The sequence below is a fragment of the Lithobates pipiens genome, unplaced genomic scaffold (assembly GCF_037356315.1).
Source record: "Lithobates pipiens isolate NorthernLeopardFrog02 unplaced genomic scaffold, aLitPip1_a1.2 Scaffold_16, whole genome shotgun sequence".
In the NCBI taxonomy this organism is placed as follows: Eukaryota; Metazoa; Chordata; class Amphibia; order Anura; family Ranidae; genus Lithobates; species Lithobates pipiens.
Window position 1 is genome coordinate 360,830,851 of NW_027507748.1, and position 18,671 is coordinate 360,849,521.

An 18,671-nucleotide genomic window follows, 5' to 3' on the forward strand; every position below is an offset into this window, starting at 1 on the left:
AATTCTATTTTAATGTTGCACTAAGAAAAACAAGCAACTGAATAAAATGTATATTTTTTCCCAACAGTAATGGTACTTGTGTTCAAAATATTATTGATCAAACTTGAAAAAAAATTATTCTAATTATTACTTTTTTTTCCCCTTAACATGCAAATAAATTGAAAAAATTCTCAAAAGACTTTAGGGTCACAAGAATCCCCCATTTGTCCCCCTAAAAACAACATGCGTAATTACAAAGTTATAGACTCATGAACACATAGCAGAAATTTGAAAATATGGTCTGGTCCATAGGGAATAAACAAGTGTGAGAACAGTGGTTATAAAAAAGTATCACCGTGGTCCACAGGGTTATCAATACAAAGTACACTATGCTGACATTTAAAGTATATGTAAACCCTTACCTTCTAAAACAAACCATTCAGTTTAAAATAGAAATTAAAGGCAACATTTTCACGTGTGTGTGTGTGTGTATATGTGTGTATATGTATATATATATATATACACAGTATATATTTTTGTAAGTAATAACACAGGGCTAGGGGCGTATAAACAGCCATACACTGATCTCCCCAGTGCATGGCTGTGAATGGGGGGGTGTCTGATTATTGGATGTTAGGCAGGCTGTGCTCCCAGCACAGCCAAAAAACTGATCACAGTGAGATGGATGTACTCTCATGCCTAGCATACTAAGTTTGAAATAGGAAAGTAGGGGGACCGTCAGAAACACCAGGAATTTTACATACAGGAAGCAATACAAAGAGGACAGGATACTTGTTAACACAAGTACATGGTACAACAGACACATATCAGGAATCTGAAATGTCAGGGTAACATAGTAAGAACTGCTTATTCCATTCTCTCTTTTTTGATACTTAATGCATGATTTTGTAATAATATAGATTACAAAACTTGGCGCAAACTTCAATAGTGTCAATGACTTAAAATTAAACCAAAATGTGTCTCCAAATATTTAGTGTTGCTGCAAACACTCTACTTTGTTTCCACATAAGTTGTAAATTCATATTTAGATGAAAGTGCTGCGCAACATGCATACAGTGAACCTTAAATCAAACAATTAATACATATTACAAATATCCCAAAAACATTATAATATAGTAGTAATATTTGTAGAGTCAAAAAATTTAAAGAAACAATGTGCTCTCATGAGGGGATTCTGCCACCCCTGTAATGATGCAATGGGGGTTATTTATGAAAGGCAAATCCACTTTGCACTACAAGTGCAATATGTAATATTTCAAACAACAATGGAAAAAATATATTATTTATATTCAATGTGCAAGCAGGAGGGTTCCACCACCACTGTAACATTGTATATATGACACACAGTCCATAAATACAAACCAGTTCTTTGGGTACTGCTACAATTATTACATGTGTATTCTTCATGCTTCCACATCCACCATTGTGACTACTCTTCAGTGAATACCACCACCAGTTACTCTCCACACGCAACTTATTTTTTTGACTTAATAGAGGTCACTGCATGCTATCCCCTTTAACCCTTTCACTGCCAGGCCCTGTGCTCCACTTTTAAACTCAGCTGGCCTGACAATTTTTGCATTGCTTTTTTATTTTTCCCTTACAGCTTTCAGAGCTTGTAAAAGACCCCCCAAACCATATATATTTTGTGAAAGCACATGACCAGTAGAAGAAAAAGAAGGTGCTACTGATTTTTAAGGCTTTGTTTGCACAAATGTTTATCAAAGCAATATTTTCACTGAGAATACAATAACATCATAAAAACACAGCAAATTTTACAAAATTCCCGCTAAATATAAAAGTGTAACCTCCATTGAGATAATAAATAACAAATATTACCAAATTTTAAATTGTGCCTTTTTTCAAAATGGGGAAAATCGAACATATGCAAATATGTAAATATCCAAATATAAAAAAACTGAAGGTTTTAATTTTTCACTTACAGTTTTCAGAGTTTGTAAAAGTCCCCCCTAAACATATATTTTCTGAAAGCACAAGACCTGTAAAATAAAAAGAAAGCACTAATGATTTTAAAGGCCCTGCGATATATTTGCGCAAGTGTTTATCAAATCAATACTTTCACCAAAAATACACTAAAATCATTATTAACTGATACAAAGGCAGCAAATTTGACAAAATTCCTGCTAAATATAAAAGCTAAACCTGTATTAGCTTAATAAATACCAAACATGTGTACATTTTAAATTGCACCTTTTTTTGGGAAATGGTGAAAATCAAACATACACAATAATTTCTCTAAAAATCTAGAGGTTTTAATTTTTCGCTTACAGCTTTCAGAGTTTGTTAAAGACCCTCCAAACCATATATTTTCTGAAAGCAGATGACTAATAACATAAAAAGAAAGTGCTACTGATTTTTAAGGCCTTGTCATATTTGCTCAAATGTTAATTAAATCAAACTAAAATCATTATTAGCAGATACAAACACAGCAACTTTTACAAAATTGTAGCTTAATTCCTACTAAATATAAAAGCTTAACTTGTACTGAGTTCATAAATTACAAATATTTGTAAATTTAAAATTGTGCCTTTTTGCGAAATGGTGAAAATCGAATGCAAAAAATGTAAATAACCAAATTTCTCTTAATATCTGGAGGCTTTCATTTTTTCCCTTACAGCTTTCATAGTTTGTAAAAGACCTCCCAAACCATATATTTTCTGAAAGCATATGACCAGTAAAATAAAAAGAAGGTTCTACTGACTTTTAAGGCTGGGCAATATTTGCGCAAACGTAAATCAAATTGCTATTTTTACACAAAAAAACACTAAAATCCCTCTTTGCACACATAAACACAGCATAACTTACAACACTCTTGCTAAGAACCTACTAAGACCTTGTTTATATGGGGCATGCTAAAGTGTACGCCCATGGAGGAGCGTGTTTACCTGCAGTCCTAACTGTGTCAACTGGGATGCAGCCACTTCAATGAGAGATCTGTAGGGGTGTAGGTGTATGGACCCAAATGCAGACATTGTGAATTCAGGGACTTGCACCTACATGGATGTCAAGTTGGGAACAGTGGATGTGTCCATGCAGCTGCTGCATCCCAATTGATATGGATGGGACTGCCTGCACAGGAATGCATGGAATACCCGTGCATTCCTGTGCAGCTGCTGTGTCCCAATTGACATCAATGGGACCGCCTGCATGAATATGCATGGAACACCTGTGCATCCCTGTGCAACATGGCCTCACTGTAGTATGCTCTGCCTAAACAAAGCCTTAGGCCTTGTTTACCCTTGCAGTTGGGTGCAGGAAAAATAGAAAAATAAGCTGCAATAGGCAGTGGAGGATGGTGTTTAAATGCTTCGGCCACGACGCTTTGCGCCTGCAGTACAGTTGACCCAACTTGCAGTGATGCCGCTTTCTGAACGCTACACATTCATGTCTAAAGAAGTGCTGAAGAGGCCCTAAAACTGCAATCCACACAGTTGCAGCTCATTTGTCAGTAAAAATGGGGTATAAACAACCTGTGAGGAGGCTTTGAATCGCTTCCTCACTGCCTCCCAGTAGCTTCTGGAGCACGATCCGAACATGGATTGGGCTTCAGCGGCTAGGGAGATTTAGAGGCATGTCTAAATCTACCCTTACTAGGTTTTTTTTTTTTTACAATTTAATTTTACAATTTTACAGGTAAGAAATCATTTTTTTTTTTTTACTCTCCTGCTCTCCTATTAATTCCACTGTGTGATGAGATTGCATTCAGTGCCACACTTGTGACCCCTTAGTTGGCATTTCTGCCAGTAGTCTACAAAAGCCTCCCCATTCGATGAACTGATGGGCTCACTGGCAACATGCAAACAGAAGATATCAGTGTCCACTGTCATATTTCCTCTCAAATCTGATCCTTCGTCAGGGCAAAGTTAACTTTCATCTTCAGCTTCCCAAAGAAGCTCCAAGTTTGCTTTACTCCTCCCTTACTTATAGAGCTCAATGAACAACAAATTATAAAGGCAGTGTGCATATTAGAATGTACAATCAGTACTTTACTTATCTGATTAGAAAACGGTCCAGCAAAAGTTTGGTGTACCTACGGACAAAATGTAAAGTCATGTGATGTCAGATAAGCCTGCTTTTATCTTCATCTTGTAAGTGTTTTTATCTTGCTGGCTTAATAAACTATCCTAATACTGCGCTTAGAAAAGCCTTCTCCACTTCTTCATCTTTGCCAGCCAGAGTTGCTTCCACTTTTCAGAAGAGCTGCTCCAGTGTCAATATATTATCCCCATATCTTCCTGGATTTTATTACACCATCTACATTGAGGCCTTAAATCTCCTAGACAGAAGCACCCTATGTTCCATGTACTGTCAACACTCTTAGCAGTTAAAAATGCAGGGACACTCTCATAAGTAGTGAAAAACAAAGACAATATTATAGTTTCTACCTGAAGTGCATCAGGTTTGCTGCCAAGTAAAAAAAAAAAGTTGCAATCATAGTCTGTCGTCTTCCTCTGTAAAATGCTCAAATACACCGGCACTTTAGTCAGAAGTCTAAAATGATAACGTAGACGGATGTCTGTTACTTGCAATTCCATAAATAGGAATTAACATGAGAACATCTAAATGTGCAACAGCTGTCTTTTTCAAAAATTGCTGTTTACGTTACAAACAGCAGCAACTCTCTCTGACCCTTTTTACCAGTTCACGGCAAACATCTAGTTGCTCCTAAAGGCTGCCATTTTTTTTTATGAGAGAAGGGTGTGTTGTTGCACTTCATCCTTGCTTATTTTCTGAAGCACAGCAAATGGACAGGGTTACAAGGGACGCTAGGGATATATAACTTATTACATGACCCGTTAAGAGAAACAGATGGGTTAACAACATTCGGTTATTTCTGAAGAAAAATATAAACTATTCACAAGAAGTTAATTTTCTGTAAAACATTCACTTTGAGAATTGTTTGATGCAAGCTCTGCCTATGTACGTGTACACATGTCTTTTTACTCGGTGGGTGACAATACATAAGAATGACAGCTCTCCACAGAGAGCAGGTTTAACTCCAGCAGATGCAGGAAGCGAAAAATTGTGTGCAGTGGAAAATTGTGCACAAACATTGGCCACAGAAAATAAGCAATAAGAGCCTAATACAGCAAAACAACCCATAATGACTACTTTCCATTCTTAGAACATTCAAATCTTCATATTGCCTGATGAATTGGTACATACATTTGGTAGTAGTGGTGTAATTGTATAACACTACAGGACGTTTTCTTTATTTCACAGTTTGCAGTTCTTCTAGGCAAAGGAAAATTTCCAAGTGGAAGAATTTACAGACAGATATCCCTTGTTCTTCATAACTATACTTTTTTTGCTTCCTTATACAGGCATACCCCACTTTTAAGTACACAATGGGGTTTATTTACTAAAGCTGGAAAGTGCAAAATCAGGCTCACTACTGCATAGAAACCAATGAGCTTCTAACCTCAGCTTGTTCAATTAATCTTTGGTAATAAAAACTGGACGCTCATTGGTTTCTATGCAGAAATGAGCCTGATTTTGCACTTTCCAGCTTTAGTAAATAAACCCCATAGTGTACTTAAAAGTGGGGTATGCCTATACAGTAGTAGCTTGATTTCATAACACCTAGATCCAATGCTTACCATCAAGGTATTACCTTAGTATTTGCCTGCTATTTTGAGTTTATAACACCAAGACTCAATGCTTATCATCAACGTATTACAAGCATACCCCACTTTTAAGTACACAATGGGTTTATTTACTAAAGCTGGAATGTGCAAAATTAGGCTCCCTTCTGCATAGAAACCAATGAGCTTCTAACCCCAGCTTGTTCAATTAAGCATTGGAAATACAACCTGGAATCTCATTGGTTTCTATGCAGAAGGGAGCCTAATTTTGCACTTTCCAGCTTCAGTAAATAAACCCCATTGTGTACTTAAAAGTGGGGTATGCCTGTACCTTAGTATTTGCCTACTATTAGAGGGGTTATGATTGTATATAAAACTTAAGTGCAGGCAGAAAAAAAAATAAGCACAAGAGACATAGCTTACAGTCGGTAGGATGTATCCCTTTTGCTGATGCCTCTTCTGTTGAAAGAAATCCTTGTCATTGTCCTAAATGTCTTTGAAGCTTCGTGCACACCAGGTGGGCTGAAGATAACTCCTTTGATTCTGTTTGGTGTCACATTCCTCTATACCTTTTAAACCTGTGGCACTGCAAGTATCAATATGGCTGAGTTCGGTTGCACAAACAGATGTGTAGAACTTTATATATATATATCATTAATTATGTCCGATTCCAACACCATGCTACAACTGCTATGAATGAAAAATGATCTACTAATGGAGGGAAGGGGCCTTTTATTCATCTTCCTATTCTCCATTCATAGATCATATTGCATTCATTGAAGCTGTAGTACAGCTTCTACAAATGGAGGAGCTGGGCAGAAAGGGATGGCATAGTCTGGCACTCTTGATGAGAGCCTATGATAACTCCCACAGTTTTATCAACTTATGCCATACTGGAAGATTACAGCATCGGTTGGGGAGGCATGAACAGAGGAGGTTTTTACCAAACAGAAGAGGCAACAGCACAAGGGACACAGCCTACTAACTGTAAGTTATGTCCTTTGTGCTGATTTTGTTTTTATTTTTATTTTTTTTGCACTTGGGCTTTAAAATAGAAATGTATTTACCTATATTTTAAAGCAGTATTAAACCCAAAACCAAAAAATATTATATTGCAGCTTACCAGTCATTAGATGTGGTGTCTGCATCAGTTTTGTTTTCTTTGGCTTTTTTTTACCTCTGTATTCACCTGGTGATCTGGTCAGTAACACACCTCCTGTATTAGTAAGACTCAACTCTTGATGAATAAGTACAGGAGGCACAGCAGATGGCACTTTTGTCAGTCTTGTCATGTATTTGCTTATTTGAATACACTAACAAATTGAAGCCATACACTAGCTTACACTTTATGATCAGTTACAACAAACAGTTTTTCTCATTTTTGGGATAAAAGTTGTGCATGAATAAATAAAAGCTAATAATTTTAATCACTCCTGCAAGTGTTAAATGTTTTGTCTCATCCATGTAAATTGATACTTTTCTGGAGAGCTTGTGCTTTTGAAAAATAGTAGACTTGCGGGATGGATCACATGAAGAAAGCTTTAAAAAGAAAACAAATGCAGCCTTTACATCTAAGAATTGCTAGTCTGCAATATATATTTGCTTTTGGGTTTTTTATCGCTTTAAGGAAGACTGCCTTTGTTTTAAGTGGCAGGAAGCCTGTTCTTTGCCTTGGTATGAGTGGGAGAAAAACCGCATCTTAAATACTAATGTCGGTGACAGGAAGACTACCCTTTCATTAGTGTCGGTGATTACTAACTTTAGGGGGTGAGAGAAGGTGCTCCGTTGTCCTGCAGTGGTACTATTTTAGATTGGTAACTGCAAAATGACAAAATGACATATATGTATATTGAATATAATTCCTAGTTTTGGAATATGTTTTTTAATCATATTGTCCCTGTTTTAAATATTTCTATTGAGCAATCAGTATTTACAATACTTTATATACAGATAACAGCAAAGGGCTGCTTTACTTTTTTGCACGGATGGCAGCAGTAAACCACTTGTTCTTTTTCTAAGAATAGTTCTCAGTACCTGATCTGTTAATAGAATGGGTAATTGACTGAATATTGAATGATCAGATAGAGAGTAATTGTACCCTGCAATTTACTAAACAGGTGCAAAGTTAGAAGCAATCATGTAAACCAGGCTCGGGATGGCAAAAAATCTCAGTTTTTCACTCTCTCTCTTCTCATGCAGTATTTGTTAGCCGGTGCCAAGGAGCGTGCCTCAGACTCCACTAACCCAGTTTCCTATCACCTCAATCCAGTGATACTGGTCCATAGGATAAACTTGGATCCCAGGTAGCTCAACTCTGTACATAACCCATACTTATTCTTCATGAGGCGTCGCTCCATCTTCTGCCGTTTACATGCTGGGTCCCTAGGATACAGTGACCCAAGACTGGGGTACCAATTGCTAGGGAAGAAGCCTAAGCACACAAGCTCCTTCAATACCTGGACCTTCTGTCACCTATGCCAAGTTGTATTCTCTTCCTGACTGGCTGGCTGCTTTTTGCCTGCAGACATTATTCCTGTAGTCATTAGCAACTATAGCCTGCAATATAGCCTGCTCTGATTAGCTCCACTGCATATTATACTGCATCTTCTCTTGTAGTGTCCTGTCCACTGGTGTGAGCCATGTATGACACTTTTAACCCACTGTCCTTAAGTGACATCAGACCAGGCACAAGTATCTAACAAATAAGTTCTTTAATAAAGTTGCTCAAATAACAAGAATGTTACAGTCAGCTTCTTTACATTGATTTATAATACAAAGTGCCTTTTGCGTGCCCCTGTTTGGGCATTTTCATCTTGTGGACCAGCACAAGCTTTCAAAAGCTCAAGCTCTCCAGCAGAATGTATCAGTTTACATGAAATTAGCCATTTAAAACTGGCAGGAGTGCTTACAATGATCAGCTTTTATTTAGTCATGTAAAACCTTTATGTAAAACCTTTATCCCAAAAGGAAAATACTATTTGCTGTAGCTGATTATATAATGTGAACTGGAGCATGGCTTCAATGTGTTAGTGAATGTTAATATGCTAAAACATTTAACACAACCCTCCCCCAGACTGACAATGCTGCTGTCTGCTGTGCCCCCTGTGCCCATTCTTTCAGAGTTGTGTCTCACTGATACAGAAGGTGTGGCCAGATCACCAGGTGAAAACAGAGAGAGAAAATTCATAGAAAAGAAGACGGGTACAGCCACCACATCTAATGATTGGTAATCTGTAATATAATACATGTTTGGTTGCTTTAAGCAAGGGGGCAATCACATACTTTGCACCCTTCCTGTACCAATCCCATACATGGAATGACCACTCTCTAGAGGCAGTTCCCTCTATTTATACATTTGCCCCAGCAGAGGGCGATACCACCCAAAAAGCCTGGGAAAATCAGACCAGCACTGTTAACCTTTAACTCTCTGGAGGCACCAGCTCAAAAACATAGTAGAAAACCAGGGAATAGAAAATTCAATGGCTTTTTGGAAGCACCTGCTTACATGTTTGTTTGGAGTTCATCTTTACCTACATTTTACATTACATTTAAGGTAGTGTCCAGATCATTTACTTTTGCTGGATGTGTGGGTTTCTGTCTCTTGTATATTTACAGAAAATATTTCTTTCTCAATAAGCACTCTATGTGAAATACTGTACTATATGGTCAAATGTCTTAAAAATGCTCCTGTTTACAGCTTGGTACAATACATGTCAGATGAAGAGCCATGCCAATTTCTGCATTGCCAATATAAGTCATGGCCTAGGCCCTAGGGAGACAGGACTACCAGGAGCAGCACACAAACATCCACATATGGTGGTGGTGGGGGGAATAACATAAAGAGATACATATATTTTAGTTTAACTATTGACACCCAAGCTCTATGTTTAGTTGCGCCACATGTACCAAATCACTTTAAAAGTTATATGCGACATCTTGCTACAGTATCAATATCTAATTGCATGCACCAAAATATTTTAGCACTTGCTCAAATGTTTTATGTTAAACATTACAAAATGCACTATCATGCAACAAATTAACAAATTGTTCTTTAACACTTATTTATTTGGTGCATAAAATTCCAAAGTTGTGTTAATATAGAAATTAGCATGTTTTTTTCTCCATGTGCCAATCTTTGTTAATTGCCCTGGTTATGTTGCTGGCTGTCAGTAACACGTTCTTGCCTGTAAGTGCATTCCAGTTTTTTGTTACTGCTCCTGTATAGTTTGTCATTTTTTGTATAAAGGCAACTAGGTGATTTACTAAAACTGGAGAGTTCTTAGTCTGGTGCAGCTGTGCATGGTAGCCAATTAGCTTCTAACTTCAGAACTTCTGTTTGTTCAATTAAAAAATTGAAAATGGAATCAATTAACAAAAAAAAACTGGAAACTGAGCTGCACCAAATTTGTCACTCTCCAGTTTTAGTAAATCAATCACATACAGTAGGTTGTTCACTTTGCAAGGGAATATGTATTCCACAAGGGAAATTTTCTCCAGAGCTTAGTGATGCTCTCCTGACTTCCATCATCCAATCATGTACAAACAAAAATGCAAAGTGAAATGTTACCACAAATACTAAGCTCTGGGGCAAATGGATCCCTTCTCAAGTGGTGCCATTGCTACACACACTGCCAGCTAAAGATTTTTTTTATTTATGATGTGTTCTAGACTGTCTTTATTTAGATGTACAGGGATCAGGGGTAAAATAAACATTCAATGATTTAGTCATCTGTAGTAATTACAGTATATGAAAACAAGCCACCTGAATACACACATATTTTGTGTATTGTGTCTATAATTGCAGTATACGGTTCCAAGGGCAGTACCTTTATGACAGATGTTCTCAAACTGTACGTTATACATTTGAATAACTTATTTGTGCTTTACTGGTCTATTGAAAAAATAGCACAAATGCCTATCTGAAACTTGTAATGATTTAAAATATTTGCAGAAGAATATGAAAATAACTCAGAATATGCTTGGGCTGGTTCACAGCATAGGAGAATGTTCTGTTGTCCTCTGTGGGCAAGTGTCTGTGCTGGCCAAGCTTTAGGGGGAGGTGCCTTACATTTTTTATAATGCAAGACAATGTTTTCCCCAATTTTCTTTATTGAAATGCATTTTAATGCACCACAGCTCAGAGGCAGCTAAGGAGTGGCGCGTAAAACTGTAGACATGTTGCAGGCTTTCTCACAGTAATTCTCTGCAGCTGCCACCTGCATTCTAGTTTGAACAGGGGACACAGAAAACAATTGTTTTCTGTATTCCATGCAGAGATCAGCGTTTTTCTAGTGCAGAAAAATGCCTGCAAGCAGAAACTTCCAAGGAGTTTACTCGATTGTTTGCTCTTTTATATGTTTTTACTATTGTGGTTCTGATTACCTTGTTTTCTTTTTTTGTGTAAAATTGTATATCCCAATGTGAGTTTATTGCACAGTTTTATTGTGCTTGCCCTGCTGATGTGGTACTTCCTGGGAGGTAAGGGTTAACTCTGCTGGTCAGGTTTTCCCAGGCTTTTTGGGGAAGAACCATCCTCTGCTTAGGCAAACATGTAAAAAAAGGGAGGGGACCACCTCTAAAGGGAGGGAACCACCTCTCGGGGGGGTTACTAAGAAGGCTGGAGGTACGGTTCCAGGTCTCCCCACTTAAAGAACAGAATGCTGTAAACTACTGCTTGCACTTAAATTGATTGTAAAATCTTGTTTTTTTTTCAAATTAAATATAACAAACATATTATTTACGTTATCTGCTCTGTTGCAGGGGATTTTCACAGAGCAGCCCTGATCCTCCTCTTCTCGGGTCCCTCTTCTGTGCTCCTGGCCTCTCCCTCCTGTTAGGTGCCCCCACAGCAAGCAGATCACTATGGGGCACCCGAGCTGAGTCACAGCTCCTTGTGTCCATTCAGACACGGAGCGGTGGCCTGGTCCCACCCCTTTTCTATTCTCATTGGCTGACTGACTTTGATTGACAGCAGCAGGAGCCAATGGCACCGCACTGCTTTCTCAGCCAATGAGGAGGGGAGCCCCGGACAGCTGAGACATTCCTACAACATCGCTTGTCCTGGAGGGACCTCAGGTAAGTATTAGGGGGCTAAGGGGGGCTGCTTCACACAGAAAGCTTTTTATCTTAACCGCTTGCCGACCAGCCGTTGGCACAATGGCACAAGCAGGCGAATCACCATTGTTACATCGGTTCCTAAGGCAACCACTAGCTGCTAACCCCCGGAGGCAATGCAAGCTGATGCGAGTGCACAGCAGTTCAATGACTGCCTGGATCCCGCAATCGCTCGTAACACAGTGAGAACCAGGATCTCTGTGTGTAGACACAGAGATCCTGGTTCTCTGAAGGGAGAATTGACAGATCGTCTGTTCATACAGAGTATGAACAACGATCTGTCATCTCCCCTAGCCAGTCCTCTCCCTCCTTCAGTTAGAACACACATTATTGCATTTTTTTACCAAAAATATGTAGAAGAATAAATATCGGACTAAACTGAGAAAAATTTAGCTTTTTTTAAAAAATAAATGGCGACATTTATTATAGCAAAAAATATATTTTTTTTAATCAAAATTGTCGTTCTTTTTTTTGTTTATAGTGAAAAAAATAAAAACCATAGAGATAACCAAATACCACCAAAAGAAAGCTCTATTTGTGGGAAAAAAAGGGCGTCAATTTTATTTGGGTACAACGTCACACGCAATTGTCAGTTAAAGCAGCACAGTGCCTAATCTCAAAAAGTGCTCTGGTCAGGAAGGGGGTAAAATCTTCCGGGGCTGAAGCAGTTAATGCATAGAATGCATTAAGATTAAAAAACCTTCTGACTTTAAAACCACTTTAACCAACCCTATGGGAGGCCAGTAGGGGTTCCAGGACTATTGACTCATGTTTGACTATCTCATGCAGCAATTAAGGTGCACCAGTGGACTATCTAAAGGGGCACTTAGAAGGTCATGTACAGGAACGTGTATTGAAGATATTGTGTGAACTGTTTATTTGTTATGTTTCAACAATTTCAATAAAACATGTTTATAGTTACTCAAAAGTTACTCAAAAGTTACTCAAAAGTTACTCTTTGCACTTTGCACTACAAGTGCACTTGAAAGTGCACTTAAAGTGCACTTGGAAGTAAAGTTGCTGTAGATCCGAGGGGGACATGCAAGGAGAATAAAAAACAGCATTTTAGCTTGCACATGAGTGGATGATAAAATCAGCAGAGCTTCCACACATTTCAAATCTACCCCTTAGATTCAGAGCGACTGCACTTCCAAGTGCACTTTCAGTGCAAAATGGATTTTCCTTTCATAAATAACAGTCACAGTCCACAGGCTCCTAATTATATGTTATCCTGTGTATTCATTGTGCTTTCCTTGTAAAGAGCTTTGAGAAGCTACCTTTAAAGGCTCTATATTAAATAAAGTTTATTATTATTATTATTATTATTATTATTATTATTATTATTATTATTAATGGAAATGCTGAGGGGCTAGTTGTCCATTTGGACCTCTCTCTCTTGACAGCAGGCAGTGGATGGATTCTATAGCCAATAGCAGGCTGTCTATTGGCTAAGAATCTGCCCAAAACCTGCTATGACTCACAAGTGGAGCAGACCTGATGGGGAACTAGTGTATTTAAATCCTTATCAGGCTCCACCCACCCAACCACAAAACTCCTTGGCCAATTTACTTTTTTTGTGACAGTCGCAGAAGGGAGCTCAGCTGCATGGCAAATGGTGCTTCCCTAAAATTGATGTGCCTGTTTCCAACTGATACATAAATCTATTACCTGCACCAACATTTTTCAAGCAGAGACATAACAGAACCCTAAAGGATGTCGGACACACTCTGTGAAATCTGCAGTCAGTATCATGAACAATTAATTAATTAATTAATTAAAATAAAAAACTCTGTTCCCTTTTTCATGCTTTGTTGCAATGCAGCCCCTCTGTTCTCCTGCATCCTCATTTTAGCTGCTTTCTGTCTACATGTGCAGTGCTTTGCAAAAGTATTCACCTCCCTTGGCTTTTTACCTATTTTATTACATTACAGCCTTTAGTTCAGTGTTTGTTTGTTTTTTATCTGAATTATATGTGATGGATCAGAACAAAATAGTCTAAGTTGGTGAAGTAAAATTAGAAAAATATATATACATAAAACTATTTTTCAGAAATAAAAAACTGATAATTGGCATGTGCGCATGTATTCATCCCCTTTGTTATGAAGCCCATAAAAAGCTCTGGTGCAACCAATTACCTTCAGTCACATAATTAGTGAAATGATGTCCACCTGTGTGCAATCTAAGTGTCACATGATCTGTCATTACAAATACACACCTTTTTGAAAGGCCCCAGAGGCTGCAACACCTAAGCAAGGGGCACCACTAACCAAACACTGCCATGACGACCTAGGATCTCTCCAAACAAGTAAGGGACAATGTTGTTGAGAAGTACAAGTCAGGGTTATGTTATAAAAAAATATCCACCAAATCTTTGATGATCCCTAGGAGCACCATCAAAATCTATTATAACCAAATGGAAAGAACATGGCACAACGGCAAACCTGCCAAGAGACGGCCGCACACCAAAACTCACAGACCGGGCAAGAAGGGAATTAATCAGAGAGGCAGCACAGAGACCTAACCTAACCCTGGAGGAGCTGCAGAGTTCCACAGCAGAGACTGGAGTATCTGTACATAGGACGACAATAAGCCGTACGCTCCATAGAGTTGGGTTTTATGGCAGAGTGGCCAGAAGAAAGACATTACTTTCAGCAAAAAACAAAGTGGAGCGTTTTGAATTTGTGAAAAGGCATGTGGGAGACTCCCAAAATGTATGAAGGAAGGTGCTCTGGTCTGATGAGACTAAAGTTTAACTTTTTGACCATCAAAGAAAACTATGTCTGGCGCAAACCCAACACATCACATCACCCGAGGAACACCATCCCTACAGTGAAACATGGTGGTGGCAGCATCATGCTGTGGGGATGTTTTTCAGCAATCAGGACTGAGAATCTGTTGAGAGTTGAGGAAAAGATGGAAAAGATGGAAAAGACGGATGGTGCTAAATACAGGGATATTCTTGAGTAAAACCTGTACCACTCTGTGTGTGATTTGAGGCTAGGACGGAGGTTCACCTTCCAGCAGGACAATGACCCCAAACACACTGCTAAAGCAACACTTGAGTGGTTTAAAGGGAAACATGTAAATGTGTTGGAATGGCCTAGTCAAAGCCTAGACCTCAATCCAATAGAAAATCTGTCGTCAGACTTAAAGATTGCTGTTCACAAGTGCAAACCATCCAACTTGAAGGAGCTGGAGCAGTTTTGCAAGGAGGAATGGGCAAAAATCCCAGTGGTAAGATGTGGCAAGCTCATAGAGACTTATCCAAAGCGACTTGGAAATGTGATAGCCACAAAAAATCTTCAAAGTTGTGGGGATGTTCTGTAAATTAAATGATGCTAATCCTAAAAAAAATTCATGTTAATTCCAGGTTGTAAGGCAACAAAACATGAAAAATTCCAAGGGGGTGAATACTTTTGCAAGCCACTGTATGCACTCCAGCAATGATTGCATGGCAGGCCTCAGATTGGATTATCTGATGGTGACAACATTGAACCATGTAATGTATCAAAATAACCACTTTTAGCCTGCTTTGGAATCCTACATGACTCAATTGGGGATAAAGGGACAGAGAATTGTCACCCTATTTCAGGAAGTATCTGAACAAGGCAGGATAGTTAAGTATTATTTTATTTAACTACTTGCTGACCACCTTATAGCAGTTTTACTGCTACAAGGTGGCAGGTGTGCACCAGTTAATGTATATACATGTGATCCAGCTCCTCCGGGTAGCCAGCGCGATTGCACGTCATCTGTGTATAATCAGCTGTCACAGGGGGAGCTGATCAGCGAGTACAGCGGGTATGTCTGCTGGCACCCCTCGATCATCTTGCAGGGAAACAGAACAGCAGTCTGCCTATGTAAACAAGGCAGATAACCGTTCTGACAGGAGGGAAGGGATGGATCTTAGGTCTCTGCAAAGCAGAGACAAGTATCCATGTCTTCCCCTTGTAAAAGCACCTCCCACACTGTAGGAAAACACAGGCTAGGCATTCAGTTAAAGCACCTTGTACGGTATAGAATTTCATGTCATCTGTGCCCAGTCTTGCCAGGAAGAGTTAATCCAGCTTTGAGCAGTCCTCTTATCTTTTTATGGTGAGATAAAAATGGACAGACAGAGAAATAGGAGTCTGTTTCTCCCCTTTGCTCTGAGTGACAGGTGATTTAAATATCTCATGCACGAGCCTGAGAGACACATTCTGTATACTTCAGATCCCCTCCTCCTTTCTTCTCCAGCTCTCCCAGTATTGGCTGCTCCACACCTCAGCATGATTGGACATGCTGAAGTCATGTGATGATCTTTCTGTGTTTTGACAGGATGTTAGTGATCATAGCAGAATTTCAGTGTAAGAAATACACAGGAGAAAATGCATGATGACAAGGGGAGTGTAGATGTGGGCGGGGAGTCCACTGACATCACGACTCCACCCACCGAGCTCCAGACAACAGACCCACCCACAGAATCTGCAGTTTTTCGGGTCTCATAACAGACAGAGGGGAGACATTTGACAGGTAAGGATACATGCAGGAGGCATGTATATCCTTATAGATAACCACTATGGCAGTAGTTTAGAAAGGATGAGAGTAGGTTTACATCCACTTTAACCCTTTGATCGCCCCTTGTCATTAGTACAGTGACAATGCATATATTTAGCACTGATCACAGTATTCGTGTCACTGGTCACTAGTGTCCGAATGTCTGCCGCAAAATCGCAGTCCTGCTATAGGTCACTGATTGCACCATTACTAGTAAAATTGAAAAAAATAATTAAATGAATACAAATATTCCATTTTGTAGACGCTATAACTTTTGAGCAACCCAATCAATATACGCTTATGGGGATTTTTTTTCCAAAAATATGTAGACGAATACATATTGGCCTAAATTTATTAAGGAATTCGATTTTTTTTTTTTTCAAAATTGTCAGTCTATTTTTGTTCATAGTGAAAAAAAAAAAAAAACAGAGGTGATCAAATACCACCAAAAGAAAGCTCTATTTGTGGGTTATAAAGGACATACATTTTATTTGGGTACAGCATTGCACGACCACGTTAGTTTCAGTTAAAGTAATGCAGTGCCATATTGCAAAATGGCCTGGCCATGAAGGGGGTAAATATTCCAGAGCTGAAGTGGTTATTGGAAAGCTGCAAAAAAAAAAGGAAAATAAATGAAATTACATTAACATGTTAAAGATTTTAGGTTAGTGAGGGGGTGTGTGTGTATATATATATATATATATATATATAAATTCTAGTGGAGGTATGAAAACATTTCTGCTCATACATAAATACATTATCATACAGTGTTGATGGTTTATTACTTTAATCGGTTAACAGAAATAATATTTCTGCTGTGCACGCCTGAACGGTGAATAACAGGGAAATTATTATTCACTGTCTGTGCTGCTCTGTGTAATACGTGATTTTTCTTCACCCCTGCTCTTGCACATTATTTCCTGGGTGTCTAAGCTACCGGATGCAGAAAATCTTTCTCTCGTTAAAAAAGGAAAACATCTCCAGCCTATTCTTTAAGTTTATTGTTTGCAATATAATTACTCCTCTCAGGTGGTCAGTCAAGTTCCTTATTTGGCCAGTTCCTCCCTACACGGCCAATACGTCTGATTGCAGCTGAACAATACCAACCCTACAGTGTCTTATTGCTCATAAAGTACACGTTCATTTCCATTCCATTGCCAATTACATGTACAAACTCACACTGTTTCAAACAGCAGTAAATAGACACAATCTTGCTTTGAAACCAAAGTAAAGGTAGGATGCTTGGGGTGGGTTACCAAGAGAAACCATTAATAGTTATTTACAATGTGTCCTGTGTGTCATCTTGGATAATAAGGATGTTTTGATTTCTTTCTTTTACCTGGGGAGTGATTGTCCGCAGGCCTGCCAGTTCTCCTTGGCAAAGAACAGATTGTTCACGTGGAGTGTCCTAAATCTGAGTCAACTTAGCGTTGTGCAGGTTATAGAAATGGACCAGACTGATACATTTTCTTTTTTCTGTAGCAGTATGTTATTTGCTCCAATTAGACAGAAGCCAAGAAGAAAGTGTTTAGCAACTAGAGCCGCTCGTAATTCTTCTATGGTGATTCATCTTGTAATCTGCTTGCTGCATTTATGTCACTAGAGTAGGTTAAAGTGGCTTTTGAAGCCATAATCGGAAAGCAGGCTCCTTCGTTAATATAACATTTCTATAGCAGAAGCAAATAGTGAGTTCCAATTTTTAAAGAGAGAAGAACTTCAGGCAACACAACATGGACGGTGTTAATAGGGCAGTGGATGGTGTCAGTAGAGCAGTGGGCTTGTCCGTAGGGTAGAGGTTGGTGTCAGTAGGGAAGTGGACGGCGTCAGTGATAATTTATTTATTTTTTTTTTTTTTTTTTTTTTTTTATTTGCACTTTTTTTAGGAGCCCCATTGGGAAGCTTTAGTGAGATATCAGCAAGAGGAATCTGCACTGCACAAAGTGATTAGGGTGTGCCCAGTCACACCCAGCAAACCTCCTGTGCACACCTATGATTTACAGTATATACATGGCATTGTATTGAGTCACATTTTGTTTTGCCTTGGAGAGCAAATGTTAGGATAAACAGATTTTTTTATTCTGTTCATTTAAATAGCTAACACTAAACTTCAGGAATCCAGCCATTTTGTAAAATATACTGGCTTACTATGAGTTAGGTTCAACAAAGTACATACCATCCTGTGGATTTTCTTTATATTATTATATATTATGTTATTTATAATTGACAGTTGTATTAAGCAATTGCAGTATGGCTACCACTAAACTCTGGATGCTCTGACAGAAGACACTGCTTTTTCACAAAACGGCTACCCTGCTAACCCTTCCCTCTGCTGTTTATTCACAGAAGGCTTTGCATTTTATAAATGGGTTCGTATATCACAAAGCAATCTGTGATTGGACAGGAGGAGGGGAGAGA